Source organism: Neltuma alba, unplaced genomic scaffold (assembly GCF_004799145.2).
Source record: "Neltuma alba isolate B1F8T4 unplaced genomic scaffold, ASM479914v2 tig00013736_pilon, whole genome shotgun sequence".
Taxonomy (NCBI): Eukaryota; Viridiplantae; Streptophyta; class Magnoliopsida; order Fabales; family Fabaceae; genus Neltuma; species Neltuma alba.
Genome location: NW_021637879.1, coordinates 23,358 through 38,605, shown reverse-complemented (window position 1 = coordinate 38,605; position 15,248 = coordinate 23,358). Strand labels below are relative to the sequence as shown.

General features: G+C 37.3%; 1 long non-coding RNA gene and 4 pseudogenes across 2 annotated transcripts; all 5 read left to right on the top strand.

Moving 5' to 3' along the window:
• The first annotated feature begins 4,236 nt into the window (after positions 1–4,236).
• Positions 4,237–5,513, top strand: LOC114738994 (ras-related protein Rab7-like; annotated as a pseudogene).
• A 212-nt stretch (positions 5,514–5,725) lies between these two features.
• On the top strand, positions 5,726–8,727 carry LOC114738993 (glucan endo-1,3-beta-glucosidase 5-like; annotated as a pseudogene).
• A 790-nt stretch (positions 8,728–9,517) lies between these two features.
• On the top strand, positions 9,518–10,491 carry LOC114738988 (uncharacterized). 2 transcript variants are annotated; one of them, XR_003739571.1, is made up of 3 exons: positions 9,518–9,610; positions 9,918–9,985; positions 10,426–10,491. It is a non-coding gene; the product is annotated as an uncharacterized LOC114738988 (long non-coding RNA). The 2 variants fall into 2 exon arrangements; XR_003739572.1 differs by lacking the exon at positions 9,518–9,610 and adding an exon at positions 9,618–9,814.
• A 369-nt stretch (positions 10,492–10,860) lies between these two features.
• Positions 10,861–13,362, top strand: LOC114738992 (S-adenosylmethionine carrier 1, chloroplastic/mitochondrial-like; annotated as a pseudogene).
• Positions 13,363–13,428: 66 nt separating this feature from the next.
• Positions 13,429–15,017, top strand: LOC114738989 (S-adenosylmethionine carrier 1, chloroplastic/mitochondrial-like; annotated as a pseudogene).
• The last annotated feature ends 231 nt before the right edge of the window (positions 15,018–15,248 follow it).

Sequence of the window (15,248 nt, the reverse complement as noted above, 5' to 3'; positions counted from 1 at the left end):
CTTGGCCAAAAAAAATTCCTGGAGGGAAGCACCAAGGTCTTGACTGGTCCCACGTGGACACCAAGGCTACGCCATTGATATGACGTAAGCATCCTCACTCAAAATTTCGTTTCTTTCCCAAGACTTCAATGTTTTTCTAGATGTTAAGCGTCCAAATAGACGTCAGCCTCATATTATTTACAACTTATAAAAGTATAATATATTCCATAAATTTTATACTATACTTTATCTAAATACGTCAAGTTCTGGGTGAAATTCCATTATAATGTGTGGATTTTTAAATTTCTCAATCTCTCTTCATCAAAAGGCTTCACCTTTCGTTATCATAACTATATATCTGTTGTTCCACTCAAATTTTGTATGAGGTTTTTTGATTATATCATACATTAATTTTGAAGTGGCTTAATGACTCATACTATATAAAGTGATTTCAGATTTCAGTATTAATCTCTACCGTCGCATATAGCTTAATCACCGATCCATAACACTAATTAACACCACCCATGTGGCTCTGGCAAACGCTTTTGTGAAAGGGCCACTTGTTTTTTACTATATATGATAACGCACTCTCCGATGAGTTCACATATGATATAAGTGCTTTGTATGGCTTTGTCAAAACTTTAGTTGATTGATCGTTAAAAGAAATGTAATTTATGAATCATCAGAGAATGATGCTCTCTGGACGAATAAATCTAACTTAGTAACCATAAAAATACGAACAATATATTGATCATTATCTGGAGATAAGGTTCCTGGGGCTTTTCGGTATAGGGCCAAAAGTAGAGTTCATACTTCAGGTGATCAAAACTAAAGTTCAGTTCATACTAGTGGCTCTCTCTTTTTGCCCTTTTTTAAAATGATCTCTTCGGTTGGTAGGACTATAATAAAGAGAAAGGTGACATGATCCTGATACGCAACTCGTCCTTGATGTTATTACTATTACTTTTAATTTCAATTCGACTGTTAAAATTCCTAAGAGGTGTTGGGGATTCTCACTCCGTATAAGAAAAATGGTCCATAACTTGTGAATGGAACAATTCCTTATAATAAGAAGCAGCGTATGTATGTTAGTATAAAACTAATATTAAGAATTAAAATTCTGGAAAGAATGAAAGGGACGCCCACTTTCGTTTCAATAGTTGGGTACTGCTGGTTGATGAGTGGAAATTGAGTTGCTGGAGCTAACTGGATGGAACCAAGTAGAGAGGGAGACTGCTAATAAAATGATGACGTGAAATTGCAAGGAAATAGGTGAGATGATTTGAACAATGACTTGATCCTCAAAAATCCGTCCAAATACAAGGAATATGGAGTTTGCCTCTCAGAGATAAAACCCTGATTGGGGATAGTAACCCTGGCTGATAGAAATTAGAAAGCCATAAATCTAACTGGTTCAAATTCAAAGTCCTCCCTGAAAAAAAAAAAAGGAAAAGAAAAAAAAACGAAGAAAAGAAAAGGGCGGCATGAGTTCTTTGTCGTGAGGAGAGTGTTAGAAGCCAGCAAGCAACTTGGTCGACCAAAGTGGGAACCTTGTATAGCTCCCATTCCGTAACTGCCGCTGTTATGCTCCAAAACTAACTTTTTTACGTCCATCTGGCCTCCACATTATTACTGTTATTATTTTAAAAATAATACATTTGTCTTAAACAGATGTATGCTTCAATAATTAATCTGAAATTTAAAAAAAAAAAACACGTTAGCATAGTTTTTTTTTAAAAAACCAAATTAAAAAAATGCGCGCCCACCTGCCAAATCTACTAATCTAGAAAAGATATACTTCTCCGGTCCTTAATATAAGACTTCAGTTGACTTTCATTTTGGTCCTAAATATAATATCTCAATCCATTTTGTCTCTCATATTTGTATATTTTTTTCCAAGACAATCCTTCTCATAATATTAGTTGTAGCCAATACACTTTATTAGCAAAGATATTTTAAGAAAGATAATACCTATTTATTACAAAATAACTAACTTAACTTATTTTTTTAATCTTTTCAAATTAGTCAACTAGCTCTTATAATTAGGATCGGAAGTAGTTATGACTAAATTGCAATACATTATCAATAATAATAATAATAATAATAATAATTATTATTATTATTATTATTATCATTATTATTATTATGAATACTTTCTTTCTTTTTTGTGCTTTTCGTCACACATGGTTCATGTACTTCAATCAACGGTTAAACATAAACGGCAAGCCCCAAGTTTGAATGGCAATTAAGGTAAGCTTTCACTTGTAGACAATTCAATTTCTTACGGATTATAAATTATAGTTGATTGATTGATATTCATGGTTTAAATCCTTATTTATTTATTTTAATGCAACGAGCAAAAATTCCTAAAGTGTTTGCGTGAAATCAAAATCATGATTTAAAAATATTTTTATGATGCACAAAGTAAATATATGAAAGAGTTTATTTCATTTTATAAAAAATACTTTTAAGAAACACTTTTGAGTGCTTCCAAACACCCTTGACAAGACTAGTTATTGAACACCATCGATCGTGATGAGCTGCCTTTTAAGTTTTACCCTGCATAGTAACATCTTAATACGTCTCTTTCTGGCCCTGGACTAATTAATCTATTTTGTCCCCCTCTCTGATCCCTCAGCTTAATTCCTGGTCAATGGATTACTGTTTTGCATCACTGTTAATTTAATTAATAATTAAGGAAATCACGAGATTGGATTTCGACGCACGGCAAGGAAAGACAAAAGGGGCTTCCTCGCAGCTTCTCGATCCACTTCTTCGTCAGTCAATTACTTAATTAATTATATATATATTAAAAATAGACAATTGAGCGGTTCCCTTGATTTGTTCTCCAATGCCAGACAACTTTGCACCTTTTTACCATACTTAAATTGAGCCGCCGCCTAATCCTTAGGTAAGACCATTCCTAAAAGAGGCCGTCCCTTATATAATATCCTTAATATAAAAGTTAGTTTGATATTTAATTAATTCTAAATATAATATTTCAATTCATTATATTTTTTATTTATCTGCTTTTTTAAAAGTAGTCCTTGATAGTATTGCATATGTCAAATGATAGTTCTATTTAATAACACATAATTAATAAATAAAACTTATTTATTAAAATAACCAACTTGACAAACTTCTTTAATCTATTCAAATTAGTTAACCAGTTCTCATATTAAAGATTAAGGAAGTCATTAGTTTCGAATGGAACAAAGAAAATGTGTGTAATTTACATCTCCTACTCATCCTTGTCTAGGATCTTGTCCTTTTTATTGGTCACGTATAGGTATCTTTTTATTGGAAGCAATTTTATTTGAGACGCTATCATACAGTAAATGTGAGTATCTTTTTCAAAAAAATTTGAATCTTATTTACTACTTTGTGTGAGAGATTAAGCTTTTTTGTTTGTCTCAAGCCTTGTTGGTGAAGATCTTGTCCTTGTCACCACGTGAGCGCGTGAGATCTGGTGTATACCAAAAACTGCCCATTCTTAACTCTCTAGTGGGCTTGGTTGACTTGACTTGCCTCACAAACACTAAGTCCGGGTTTGGGCTCCAATGGGTTTGATTGGGCCAAAAGAGGCCGTCATATCTACCATGCGTCCGTCGTCGTCGTCATCATCTAAATAAATCAACAAGATGGGCCTCCAACGTGAAAAATCAAATTTCCGTATTGATTTGCTCACATTTAATGCTTAACACTATTTTCAGTCAGTTTTGCGGCATCTATGCCTATAAAAATCATTAAATAAAATAATAATGGTAATTATCCAGGTAATTTGGCATACGATGTATGTGACGTCAGGTTGAAGGAAGGAGAAAAAGCTAATGGAGTGAGATGAAGTGATGAATTTAAGGACAGGTTTAGTGAGGGTGAAGCTGTAGATAGGGACGGATATGAAGGAGAGGGAAGCACGTCTACGTGGCCCAACTTTGGTGTGGGTGAATGCGAAATACCTGGCTGGCACTCCTATTCTGTGTTGCTTTTGGTTGGCAATGCCTCTCAATCACATGCTCTCTCCTGCTGCATCATTCAATTCGACTTCTAAAACAGCAATAAAGGCAACTCTTTCATTAGTCTTTACCTTAAACTGCACCACGTCAACTAACAACATCCTCCATCATGCCCAATCCCCATCCTTCTCTCTCTCTTATATACCCTTTTGACCTCTTGTCTCTGTTACTATATCTCTCTTGTTCAACGGTTGCTTCCCAAACAGGTAAAAAAAACCGCAGGAAGAAAGCCGTTTTGGGTCTTGCTCATGGACATTTCCCACAGGAACAGGACTCTGCTCAAGGTCATCGTCCTCGGCGATAGTGGGTATGCATCATTCCTCTTTCAAAGGTTCTCTGTTCATACCAACGCAGGATTTGAACTTATCCCCTTTTCTCTTTTTCTTTTCAGGGTGGGAAAGACCTCCTTGATAAATCAGTATCCATTTACACACCCAATGCAACTTGATAATTTGAACTCGGAATACAATCTGTGTCAGGAGATTAGGACTACTCTTTCCTTTTCGTTTCGTGACTGCTTCTGGAAATGAAACAACACAACATTTTGGCGCATTAATTAGGATTGTTTAAAGAGGACTAATATCCCAGTTAGTGTCAAACTCCCTTTTAATTTTTAACATGTCTGAGTTTGTGGAGCTTTAACAGCCTGTTCAGATACGTCTATAAAAAGTACAGCCCTCAATATAAAGCCACCATAGGAGCAGATTTTGTGACCAGGGAAGTACAAGTGGGTGACAAGCTAGCGACTTGCAAGTGAGTTGCTTATTTATTCTTCTCTTTCGATCGGTGCTGACGCATATATTCTCGTACGTGGTAAAATGATGAAGAAAATGGTATGGCAGATTTGGGATACTGCAGGGCAGGAAAGGTTCCACAGTCTAGGTGCTGCATTTTACAGAGGAGCAGATTGCTGCATTCTTGTGTATGATGTCAACACAAATAAAACCTTTGAGACCCTAAACAATTGGCACGACGAGTTCTTAAACAGGTCAGTCCCCTTGCTGTCTGTTTTCATCGTTTTGGGTTATTAATTGGCTGTCTGATTGTCGTTGGTGGCATTTGACTTGTACAGTCAGATGCGAACAATCCTGAAGGATTTCCCTTTGTACTACTTGGCAACAAGGTTGATGTAAATGGTGACAAACTAGAATGGTAAAGGCAAAAAAAAAAAAAACTTGAATTCGGTTTCTTTATTTATTTATTTTGGTGAACGAATTCGGTTTCTTTAATGTATGAGAAATAGTCATGTTTCTAAAGTAGTTGTCAAGTGTTCATCGCAGGTTTCTGAGAAGAAGCTAAGGAATGGTGTGCTGCCAGGGGGAAGATGCCTTATTTTGAGACCTCTGCTAAGGAGAATTACAATGTTGAGAGGAGGCATTTTTATGTGCTGCTAAAACCGCACTGGAAAACGAGCACGAGACGGAAATGTAATCTCAGGAACCAACCTCACTTTCAATCAATGCCTATCATTAGTAACTCAACATCTTATAATACAATTATTGTATTATGTTCGTTTGATTGTTTCTGCAGATTTTTCCGGGAATCTCGGAAACCGTATCAGAACCAGAGCAGCAACGAAGTGGTGCTGTGCGTGCTGAGAATGGAACCCTGAATATTTTATTCTGTAACTTAGAGGGTTAAGGATTGGTCATGTTTTAATCCCAGAATAAATTAGTATTAATCAAACTCAACAGCAACGTTCGAATGTGTTTTAACCCCAGAGAGCGTTAATGGAGATACGAAGGTAGTGAATGTTAGGTGGCATGTCAACAAACATAAAAGTGCGACTCGTGATAAAACGTGAGTTGCTGCGGTTGTGTTAGGTGGTTTGTGGATAACTTCATAACCCACCTGTTTTCCTTCGTCTCCTTTAATAATGATCCGTCAATTTTTTGGGTGTTCCGTGTATTCATTTATTAACCTCTTTTGTCAGAAATTTTTATCTGCATTTAATTTATTTGCTGTTTAATAAAATTTAATTAAATTATAAATATGGTTTATAGGTGCGCAACATTTTATTATTTTTAAGAAATGATTAATGTACAATCGTTTTCATTATATGAAATAGTGGGTTGAATTTGATTGTTTTTGTTTTCAACTGAATTACGTTACTTGATCGAGTTGAACAGGACGCGATGCATCAAGATAATCATTTACGTTGGTCGGGAAAAGAAGTCATTTACAACCGTTGCCCACTTATTCTCGTGTCCCTTCTCACGAGCATCAGAGAAAGGTCTCGAACGAGATTTTAAACATGAGTGTTATTACTTTCTTATATATTCCTACGGTACTTAATATAGACTTAATTATTAAGTTGATTTTGATTATAATATAAGACTTATTTCTCATATTTATAGTTTTTTTCTAAATTATTCTTATGGATATTCTCTATACCATAATCAAGTAGAAGAGGGAGAAGGATATTAAGGAAAATGATCATATGTGTGTTTTAGAAAAAATATGTCATATTTCTTATAACTAATTAATTTACCTAACTTCTTTAATTAATCAAATTAGTTAAATATGTCTTATATAGGACCAGAGGAGTATAAATATAGGGTAACTTTTTAATATAGGATACTTCTAGAAGTTTTACTTTATCCATGTTTTAAATCATTTCAAGACATGGGAAGAATTGTTTCTCATCGATTACTCCTATGATCCTAAATATAATACCCTTATACTAGTATGTATAAGGGTGTTATATTTAGAACCGGAAGAGTATATTACATGATTAGTTTCTTCTATTAGACGTGTGTCCACAACAGCACTACATAAAAATTGCAATTTTTAGCTATATATAACCGGAACCAGTTTCGATCGGTTAGGAATCAGTTTAACAGTTTAACTGAAACTGATTCCATATATAATCAGTTGAACAGTGACTCCAGCTTGGACTGCGCGGAATTTGTTGCCACTTGACAAAGATGCATATGTCAGGCAGACTAACTTGTCTCTCCTCTCAAAACTAGGAACACAAAACAAAATATGTGTTGTGCAAAGTAACAATCGTGGAACAAGTAACAATCCTTGTAACGTTCTGGTTGTAAACATTGTAGCCCAAGACTTCAGAATATCCTCAATTCCTGACTATATATATTGCATTAATAATTCCCTATCATCCTTCATCTTTTGTCCTCCGTCAGTGCTTTTAATCAAAAGTTGCGCGGGCATGGCCATGGTGCGAGCGCAGTCCTAATAACGTGGGCATGCTGTTTGGTGGTGATGTGGCTCATGTAAAGAGGGCAAGAAATAGCAGGTCTTGGTGTCAACTGGGGATCACTAGCGTCACACCCACTGGATCCTCCCATTGTGGGTAAATACGTTGAAGGACAACGGGGTCAAGAAGGTTAAGCTCTTCAACGCAAATTCTTGGACGCTCAATGCCTTAGCCGGCACAGACATCGAAGTCATGCTTGGAATTCCAATGATCAGTTGAATCGCTTTGCTCGCAGCTTCCATGACGCGAAAGAGTGGGTCAAACATAATGTCTCCAAACATTGGACAAGGGTGGGGTCAGTCAATATCAAGTAAGCAATCCATATCAGTCTCGCTCCATCGTGTTCATATGATGAGACTCTTTCTTGCATTATGGGGAAAAAAATTTACCGTGTGTTGTTTGATTTTTAGGTTCGTAGCGGTTGGCAATGAGCCGTTCTTGAAAAGTTTCAACGGCTCGTATCTGAAGTCCACGTTGCCGGCAATGCAGAATATTCAGGAGGCTATAGAGGGATGCTGGGTTGGGAGATCAAGTCAAGGTCACTGTGCCTTTGAATGCCGACGTTTACGAATCACATTCGAACATGCCATCGGATGGGGATTTTCGCAGTGACATTCACGATCTTATGTTACAGGTAGTGCGTTTTCTTAACGACAAGAAGTCACCGTTCTAGTCAACATATATCCCTTCCTCAGTCTATATCAATCCCAGATTTCCCTCAAGATTTTGCATCTTTGACGGTGGCCGAACAATTACCGACAACAACACACAATACACCAACGTGTTCGACGCAAACTTCGATACTCTCGTTTGGTCGTTGAAAAAAGCCGGTTTCCCAGACACGAAGATTGTGGTCGGAGAAGTTGGATGGCCCACGGACGGTGACAAGAATGCCAACCCCAATAACGCAAAAAGGTTCAACAAGGATTCCTCAAGAAAATGGCAAGCAAGAAAGGGACGCCTCTACACCGAGAACCCATAGAAGCCTATTTGTTTTCGCTATTCGACGAGGACCTGAAAAGCATCGACCCAGGCAATTTCGAGCGGCACTGGGGGATTTTTCGCTTCGATGGGGTACCAAAATATGCACTGGATTTCACAGGGCAAGGACGAGACAAGATGCCAATAGGAGCAAAAGGGGTGAGTACCAAGAACGGAAATGGTGTGCTGCTGAGGAAGGAAGAGAAGGACATGAGCGAGGTGGCGAGTGCACTGAGCGATGCGTGCCAAGGTGCGGATTGTTCGAGCCTAGCACCAGGTAGTTCGTGTGGGGACGTAGACATGCCTCGCAGAGCCTCCTATGCGTTTAACCAATATTTTCAAGTGAGAGACCAAAGCGTGGATGCTTGTGATTTCAGTGGAATGGGGCAAATTGTGAGCGATGATCCATCCTCAGCAAATTGCTTATTCGCTGTAGAAATACAGAGTGGCAGTCACATGCTCAAAGCAGAGCATGTGGTGAGAGTGCTGTTGATTAATGCCTTCTTCGTCTTGTTCTTGACGTTGGTATAATTGAACGTCTTCTGTGTGGCTCTGGCTGGCGCCCCGGTTTACTGATGATGCTGAGTAGAAATGGGTTGACGTTTTTAGCCTCAAAATTAAGCTTCCGCAAGGATGCATTGCATTATTTGAAATTGTAATTTGGGTGTACAATCATTCATTGTGAATTTGTATAAGAGTTCAGAGGATTTATTATAAAATTTACGAGGTTAGAAAAATTATTTGTGCACGACATAAAATTCAGGGATGTTATGTATAACTTAATCTGATCCAAATTTTATTATTTTATTATATATGTTCTTACGTTGTTTGATATTGATGATCGTTGGTATATTTTATGTCTAGTACGCGCATGGATGGAGAATTTTGGGTTTTGCATCATCGTTCTTTATCTAAATATACAATAATTATAATCAAATTGTGTATGCAAGGTTTTACAAGGATTTCGGAAATGTCACGAAATCTTCATTTCGCCAATTAAGATTGAATTAAAAACTAGTTGAATCATCCGTAATTTTCTAGTAGAATTCTTTATGAATTTTTTTTTTTGCCAAACAAAGTTTTGTCACAATAAGGGTGTGTGTTTGAATGAAAATTAAACCATAGTTTCAAAAGTGTTTTTATAGTTTAGAAAGTAAATATATGGAGGAATTTGTTTCGTTTTGCAGAAGTACTTTTGAGAGTTGCCAAACATCCTTTAAAAACGTAATTTTTCATCGTTGGTTTGATTGCGGGTCGGGTTAAAATCCATCTTCAGTCGGGTAAGGGATCAACTGTCCGCATCCTAAAACATGACTGCAGAAGGAATCAAGGCCTTTCGTCCTTCGTCGTTCTATCCGTTGTCTGCTCTAAGCCAGCGCCTGTATCAGCTCCGTCACAGTCACTGTAGTCACTGGTAAAAATTCTGTGCCTCGGTGTCGCTATATACTTGTTTCTCTTTTTCTTTTTTCCGCCCCTTGCTTATGGAGTACAGTCGAGCAAATTAGATTGTGAACCATGACTTCACTGGGTACTTTGGAAACAGCCTCTTGCTGCAGTTATAGTTTTAGTTGTTTATTATCCCCCCATCGTTGTAAAGCTTGCATTTTTAGGAATCTTGGTAAAACTTCCTCTGTTTCTGTTAAATTATCTATCAAACTACTGGTTATGTATGTAATATGTATTGCGTGCTTGTTGATTCGTTTAATCTCTTCTTCTCTCAGTTGTTAGACCTTGATGGGTCCCTTTACACTGCCCATCATTGCTGAAGCCTCTTCCATATCATCAACAGGTAACACGGGTCACCATTACCTGATATTCATATACGGCATCATGCAGAAATTCGAATTATACCTGTGTGAGCATACCAGCTTCCAGTGAACTCAAGGATTCTCATATATTATTTGGTGGCCGGGATTATAAAGAGAGACCCTCTAACTCTAATTGCAAATGTTTGTCTCCTGTAATTGTATGAAGATGTGTGGATTTTGCCGAGTACCAAAAATGTATAAAGTTCAAATGATTGAAATTTTGGCAGTGCATATAAAAGGGACATTATAGTGGGATAAGGCTTTCTTGTTGTTGATTAGATTATTGTCTTTCACGGAATGAATTTAGCAAAGAGATCACATATGGGGAAGTGGTGGGAATCTTCATTCATGTGATATTCTTGCACTGTCTTCCTCTGGATTATACTCTCGCTTCTTGTTTGAACAGGATATGGTTTTGCAGATGCTTGTATCAAGAGGAAACAGAAACCATTGCTGAGAAAATCTTTTGCATCAACTAGCATGGGAGGCGAGCAAATCCTTTTGATTTTTGCCGCACCTTATTTGGCAAGTATAACACGTCCATTGTTGTCCTATTTATAAAAATGTTCGCAGTAAATGCATTTCTGATGATGTTGGGACTTGAGACCATGTTTTATTTTAAGGGAGTCCCAATGTCTGATGTGCAAAGAGAACGGTCAAAATTGTCATGTTTTGAGCCTTTCTAGGTGCTTTCCGTTTTCCGTTGTCTATTCTGGAGGATATCTCAACTATGCCCTCAATCTTCTATTCGTCAAATAATTGAAATGATGATATATGCTTAATAGGAGTATGAAATTTTTATTTTTAGTTCTACATCTTGAGTACTCTTTTGGACCGAATCTATGAAATAAAAACCATGAAGAACGTGGGTTGTCTAAGATGATTCTGGGTAGAAAGAACATATTTCTGTGCTCGTTCCTTTATATAAAGGGTAGGCATCCACAGTACATTTTGAAATCAATTCGAAGCACATCTGTTTTATACTGTAGGCAAAGAAAGCATGCTAAATATGTTCTCTTGAAATGAAAAGGTAGGAATTATGTGTCTGCAATAATAAATACTTCTTGAGGGAGTACAATAAGATGATATTCGTTGATTAGCTACCATTCCTTAGATATAAAGAGAGGAAAGCCCACAGCTTTTTCCAATTAGTTAATCTTTTATTTTTATTGACGCTGGTAGAATCTGATACTGATTCTTTAACAGCACTTTGATATTTCTAATGAGCGTAGGAATTTTGCAGAGGGCTTAGTTGCTGGAGGTACAGCTGGAGTTGTTGTTGTTGAAACAGCTTTATACCCTATTGATACTATAAAGACACGCTTGCAGGCAGGTTCCCGTGACCATAAATGATAAAAATTGGCCGTTTAGTGTTTTTACTTAAATATTTGCGGAACTCATTACTTCCTGATGCGAAATGGTGAAAATCCCGCTATTCTAGATTATAAAGGCATGGAACTAAGGGTAAGGTAAGCTGTAAGGATGTCCATAGAGAAAACATGATTAGCTAGGGATGGAACACCAGGGGGATAAACGGAGGATGCTAATGGAATTTGTTTAGATGCTTTTGTGGGCAGGAGTACGAGAGGTTGAGATTGGAATAGGCATGGAAAATGACAGAATGGTTTTGGCTGGAGATAGTTAGCATCTCAAAAGCCCAGCAGTGGTCTTTGTTTTTGCTCCTCTTCATCTTTTTTTCAGCTATTTCTTCTGTGTTTTACCACTGTACTTTCTGTCCTTTAAGAGCAAGTGCATTAAAATTTCTCCTTGTTTCTTTTTTCGAGTTGTTAGACTGCAATGGTAATGTTTTCTCGAGTTCGTTGGCTGGCTTCTATCACATGTTACCTTGTTTTTAATTAGCGCCAGGCTACTGGCCAGGCCAGGTTCTGGGAAGACTTAGCCTTTCCGATGATGAGATGTCTTTGTCTACTGGCTATTAAAGATATTCATCATGAACATTTAGTTGTTTCAGTTTGTGAACCCACAATTTTATTGCTATACCGTTTATTTTTGTCGCGATCTAAATTATTCTCATTTGTCCAAATCTATAACAAATATACGTATCCTTTTGTTGCAGGCTGCCCGTGGAGGAGAAAAATTAGTGTTTGGACGCCTTTATTCTGGATTGGCAGGAAATCTTGCTGGTGTCTTACCGTGAGTATTTTCTGGAACGCACTGCAGTGCAGGATCAAGTTCGATTCTGATTGTTTGAAAGGGTGATTGGGCTTAAGATAAGACCACTTCTGCTTTAGGATTCTCTAAACCTCAATTTCATGAGTTTTGCACAATATTTTTGTTCCTCTGCTTATCTAGATTTTTCTTTTAATGACTAAAATCAACAAAAGTAACTCCTATCCAATATCTATGCATAGTTGATGCTAGATAATGAATCGTTTTGCAGTTTTCTTTTGTTAACATTAAAGCATTGTGTTTCTCTAGTTATCAAGATTCGGATTCATCAACGTTCTTTTTATAACATCGTGGAGTGACTTGTTGTCCAAAATTTGCAGGGCATCTGCTCTGTTTGTTGGAGTCTATGAACCTGTAAAGCAGACACTGTCGAGGATATTTCCAGAAAATCTGAGTGCTTTTGCTCATTTTGTAAGATACTCTTACTGAAAATTTTAACATATTTGAGATTCAATTGTCAAATTTCAGTACTTTCCCCAAAAACCATTCGATATATATGCTGCTAATTGAAACGAGACACGGACTCCTTATCCTGCCTCGTTTTGTCTTTAATTTCCTTAGTCTGGAAGCTGGCTAATTAGGGTCATGAATTTTTGGAATGTTTGGCCCTTACTAGAGTGGTCGCTTTATTATATTGTTGCCTGAGTATCTTTTGCTTTATGCAAAATCTTTCAATCCTTTGCTTTTAAATGAAATTATTTCATAAGGATTTTAGATTTTATATAGACTGCAGGTGCCATGGGGGCATTGCAGCTTCCCTGATTCGTGTTCCAACAGAGGTAATGACTACCTTGTGCATAAAAATGGTATTTCCATGATTAGAAATTAGCTTCACTGGTCAACACCAATTTCATTAATGATCCTTAGGTTGTTAAACAACGCATCCAAACTGGGCAATTCACTTCGCCTGTTCTTGCTGTTCGCTATATTTCTTCTGTCGAGGGCATCAAAGGACTTTATGCGGTATGGAATCTCTCATCTTATTATCTCCTTCAGAGTTGGATTACCTCCATTCCCATGGCATTAATTGTGCATTAAAATGTTTTTTTTATGTTGATCTATGAAATTATAGGGATATGGGTCTTTTCTACTGCGGGATTTGCCCTTTGATGCTATTCAGTTTTGCATTTATGAACAGCTTCTTCGTATAGGTTATATGTTGCGGTAAGCCCATCAAGTTCTTTACCTGTTTGTATATGTATTGATTTAGTTTACTGATTCAATTTTCCATTCGATGTCCTGTATTTTTTTTCGTGCTCCTCTTTGTGTTTGATGATGATGTGACTTGCATTTCCTTTTTGCCAGGCACGAAGAAATCTGAATGATCCGGAGAATGCCATCGTTGGTGCTTTCGCTGGTAATATTCTAGCCCCGTCTGTACATGCTAACATATATTTAACGTATCAATGAACTTATGCTAAAACGCGGTTAGCTAATGTAGAGATATGATATGATATTGTATGATTAGGATATGATATGATATCTCTACAGCTAACAACATTTTGATTTTAGGTGGCACTGACTGGCGCTATAACTACTCCCTTGACGTCATTAAGACGAGGGTAATGGTTCAGGTAAGATCATGCAGCTTCCTGCTACTCTAATTGTTTTCTTTGGGTTCCCCCCTCTTTTTTTTGGGAGGATTACCAAGTGGCTCCGTAAGCAGAGAAGACAAGGTGTGTAGTATAGTAATCATGATCCATGTGGGCTGTTAGAGTATTGGATTCAGTGCTGACCATGAGTTTCTATATTCTTCTGCAAGGGAACTGCAAACCAATACAAAGGAATCATGGATTGTGTTCAAACTGTCATCAAGGAAGAGGGACCTCAAGCTTTATTTAAGGTATGGGCTTTCTCTCCATTTTCTCCTTCACACAGTAGCTTGCGTGGTGGGCTAGCAGAATTCTGTCATTGTTATTATGGCACCACGTTTTTGCATGGAATTGAAAGCTTTCCTTCGCGAAGTGGGTCTTATTTCTGGGAAAAATTCGAGAAAGTGGGGTGCTTCATATTTCTGTGCTCGACAAATAATTGTTTGTTTTGTGATATGGTGATTGGTGGAGTCCTTTTCCTCATCATGAAGTGGTTGGTGGAGTTATGCGTGACATCCTTGTCATGTCCATGTCTGAGAATAATCATTGTAAATATGGTATGAGTGACTTTTGTTCTTACCCGCCCAAGCAATTTCATTAATCGCCACCGACCCCCTCTTACATTTAGACTGAGGAATATCAATCATCCTACGAGTAAAATCTTGTCTGATAGTACATGTTATTATTTGTGCACTTTGCATGCATTTATTTTGCACCCACACGAAGAAAAAGCAATTTTAGCCTTCCTCAAATCATGCTCTCAACATTTAGTCCCGTGCAGGTTCAGATAAATTGCGACGGATCAGCAGAATCGCCCTTGAGTTTTATTAACACTTTTGAGTCTTCTCATCTACTATTTTGACTACACAGTTTCAGTTTACTTATAAACAAGTACAGGTTAAAAAAAAAGTTGTATGATTTGATCTTGGTTTGTATGTTTGTGTTTGAGGACAGGGCATTGGGCCAAGAGTGCTATGGATAGGGATAGGTGGCTCAATCTTCTTCGGCGTTTTGGAGGGCACCAAGCGTTCTCTAGCAGAGAGGCGTCCTAATCCTCCTCCCCCCAGCTCTAACTCAAAGCTGCAGTGACCCAAAAATGTGTGATCTTGTTATATCAAACATGTTTCTTGACGGGCTATTACATCATCACACGAAATAAAAATTACGCTGAATCTGAAACGAATCATATTGCATTGGTTAATAGCTTATAAATATTATAATTTAGCATCTATTTTATATATTTATGTTAATCTTGACATGAAAATGAAGAAAGACAAAAATAGAGGCGACAAAAAAAAAACTCACATGTGATGTTGTCATACTTTGACGTGACCGTTTAACTAATTTATTTTTGTTTGCAAATAAATGAAAGTCAAATCTGGGGTTTTATTGTCTCTATTGGCCACACATTTTCCACACTCGTGTTACCAGTTCCTCTCGAAACTGATTAATATATAAAGGG